The 3,705-nt window shown below is 33.4% G+C and overlaps 1 pseudogene; it reads left to right on the top strand.

Moving 5' to 3' along the window:
* The first annotated feature begins 349 nt into the window (after positions 1–349).
* LOC145318396 (uncharacterized) lies at positions 350–1,663 on the top strand (annotated as a pseudogene).
* Positions 1,664–3,705: the final 2,042 nt, after the last annotated feature.

The raw sequence follows: 3,705 nt of genomic DNA, 5'->3' as shown, positions 1-3,705 counted from the left end.
ACAGGATTCTACTCAACAAATGTCTTGTTCTCCGGATACCAATGTCATGGGTAACCATAATTTTTACTACAGAAATATTCATGGCATTGATCCTAGTTTATTAAGTGTTGCTGCTGTAAACAAATATTTCATACATAAACCTAAAGAAAGTGTTGTCGTATTATCAGAAAATAGTTTTTGTACTTTTGAAATACTACACAAACACTTTTCCTCAACTACATCAGTTGTCAGAGATTTTAGAGAATACATACGGAAACCTGAAGGAATATTGGTAACAAGGATGCAGGAATTCCAGGGTGCTCAAGCAAGGAACATTATCATGTGTGATACAATTGTCTGGTCTGAACAGATGAGGAATGCAATACTAAGAACAATGTCCCATGCAATTATTATTTCGGAGAAACCTAGCCATTATCTAAATAGTTCTGGAGCAATTGAAGATAAAAACCTACATGAATTTATTTATCCCAAAGGAAAAGCTCCAGAGTGTCATCACTATCATAATGAATATAAACATAATATTAGTGCCTTAACTATGGCAATATTAGATAAATACAAATTATTAGAACAGGATGAGAGTATTACAATCATAACATACTCAAGAATTTCTAAAGATATTATCAGAGAGGCAAATACAAAGAAGTTTCTTAGTTTACCTAAAGAAGAAAGAAAGTATCTAGTTCAGAAGAAAATTAAATCAGAAAATACAGAGCTATATGAAGATGTAAAGAGAAACATAGATAGAAATCTTGATGATATATCTTGGAGTTACTATGACATTAACTACTTTACAGGAAACGATCTAAACAATCTAGAAAACAAGCCAAGACATGTCAATTTTATTCATATGGAGTATGCATCAGATTTATATGATTATGCACTCATCAAATTAAAGAATATCATTGTATTTGCTGATGAAAATATTGATCATAAACATGAATTTGCAGCATGGGGAGATGAGTATTCACTAAATTATTCATTTAATGAGACCAGTATTAGAGTTGAGCAGAGTAAGTGGATAAGAAATACATTTGAAACATCTTATAGAAATGCAATAATGTTCCATCAACCAAAGTTTGCAATAGTTGTACATGATGATGATTTTGATATGTTCAGCGGTCCAAAGGGAGCTCTAAATCTAATTGAGGATGATGATCTACATGAATACATACCTGAAGAGAAAACCAATATAGTTACTGATACAGAGAAAGAATATACACCTAAAGAAGCTCTAATGTTTGTTTCTTAACTCGCCTGCGTGTACGCCGCCCTCATCCTTGCTGACGATGATGTTGAAATCACCTCTGAGAAGATGGCCACCATCCTGAAGGCCTCTGGTGTTGCCTTTGAGCCATACTGGCCTGGACTCTTTGCTAAGGCTCTCAAGTCTGCAGATCTAAAGGCCCTGATCACCAACGTCGGAAGCGGAGTTTGCGCTGCTCCCCCCGCCGGAGCCGCCCCTGCTGCTGGTGCCGCTGCTGCCAAGGAGGAGAAGAAGGTTGAGGAAGAGGAGGAAGAAGATGAGGACATGGGATTCGGTCTCTTCGATTAGATTCAAGCAAAATCTTCCCAAGCTCCATCAAGATCTTTAAAACCTGTTACGACCATCATTATATTATTGTTTTAATTTGTTGTCTAAATCTAATAGAGGATGATAACCTACATGAATTTGAAAACATACCTATAGAGAATACAAACCTATTGACTGAGAAAGAACATATATCTAAAGAAGCTCTAAATCTAATAGAGGATGATAACCTACATGAATACATACCTATAGAGAATACAAACCTATTGACTGAGAAAGAACATACATCTAAAGAAGCTCTAAATCTAATAGAGGATGATAACCTACATGAATACATACATGTAGAGAATGAATACAAACCTATTGACTGAGAAAGAACATACATCTAAAGAAGTAGAACAACGCAAAAAGTTTAGTATTTTCCTAATCTATACTGTATATACTGTAATTATTTCAATGATAATGTATTATATAATATGTATGTATTATTAATGAACAGAGAAAAATAAAATTTTTCAATGTTTTTGTTTTTTATTTATTACTTCCACTACTCTTTATTTATTTTGTTGTTTTACATTTAAGGAATAAATAATCTGTCAATTGTTTTCTTTACCATCAGTTTTGTTCACAGCCTTTGGAATGTTTGTTAATGTTTTGAGCCAACCGAAAATTTCTCTAGCTTAATTAATAGTCTTTTGTGAACTGGGATTGAAAGGTTGATTTAAAAACAAGGATGACAACATCCATAAAAGCGAAGCACTGAAAAGGTAGGACAAACGGACATTATCACTAGTATAGTGTCAGAACTGAATAATCAGAATATAAATGTATAAGAGTCGAAGCAAAATTGTAAGTAAATTTGTTGAAAAATTGTTTATACAGGATAATGTTTATGGACATACTTACATTTTTAGGACTTGATTATAGAGTTGCATCGCCTATAACATTATACTTTGTTGTCCCAGGAATCAATATACCAAAAATCAGATCAATTGGATGATTAGATCAGATAAAAAATTTTTGTTAAAAAAGTAAAAAAATCAACATGTTTAAATGGAAGTACGGACATTTTGGTAATGATTATAGAGTTGCTACGCTTTCTAAATCGTACCTAACTATATGAGGAATCACCATGCAAAATTTGAAATCGATAGGACAATTCTAACATGCCTAAATTAACGAAAAAAGCAATCCGTTACGGACGGACGGACAGACCGACCCTAATTATAGAATAGCTTCGCTTTTAAAAAAGGTAGCGCATTTCTTTACATCATGTATATTGGACATAATTAATATTACTACTGAAAATCTTGTCTATAGGTAGCTTCTTTGTATAGATCTTTTGCTTCAGATATTAAAACTTACTACTTTATATTATAAGATAGCTGTTGCGCCCCTAGCATCTAGGCGCTCTGTAAAGGGGAGAAAAGCAGAAAAATAGCTTGACACCAACCCAAGACGTTTAAAAACTAAATAGGCTAAAACCATCCTGTGAAGGTGTGTGAAATCTTTTAATTTATTAGTAGCTTTGCAGTTAACTAGATTATAAAGTACATAATCTCATTAATTATCTCTTATGATTATGGCTGATGTTCATGACACTCTATAGTCTAATATATACATGAGGTATTAATTAGGTTTTGTAACACCCAACAAACAATCAAATCTTCTATTGCACAACCTTTGTCTGGAAGTCTTAAATGAGCATGGTAAGGAGTTGCGCCTGTTTTGGACCATGACATTCCTTCTAATTTGTCTATTAATGTCATGCAAATGACCCAGCAATATTTTTTTAACATCTTTAGTTATGGCGTGGTGTTAAGATGAGATTATTTAGATTACATACACACAGATATATATATAGACATTCTGTTACTCTAGAAGATATAGAGTTTAATTATTTTTCAACAAATTATTCCTTATCTATAAAACAAAGTAGAATGATGTCTGTCCATCTTTTCGTTTGTCTGTCCGTCTGTCCCTTAAGATCTCGGTAACCACTGAACTGATTAGATTCTACTCTTCAGGAAATATAACTACTGGTCCTGTGATGGTTTTAGACTATTTTTTAGGGCCTTAGACAGTGGACACCCCCAACCCCCAAAAGAACAAAAAAATCCCCCTTAATTTAAAAACAAATCAGATTCAAAGCTTTAGAGGCTTGGGGCGAAGCCGCT

Source organism: Acartia tonsa, chromosome 4 (genome assembly GCF_053477335.1).
Source record: "Acartia tonsa isolate MP-2025a chromosome 4, ASM5347733v1, whole genome shotgun sequence".
Lineage (NCBI taxonomy): Eukaryota > Metazoa > Arthropoda > Copepoda > Calanoida > Acartiidae > Acartia > Acartia tonsa.
This window is presented reverse-complemented; position numbering and strand designations above follow the sequence as displayed.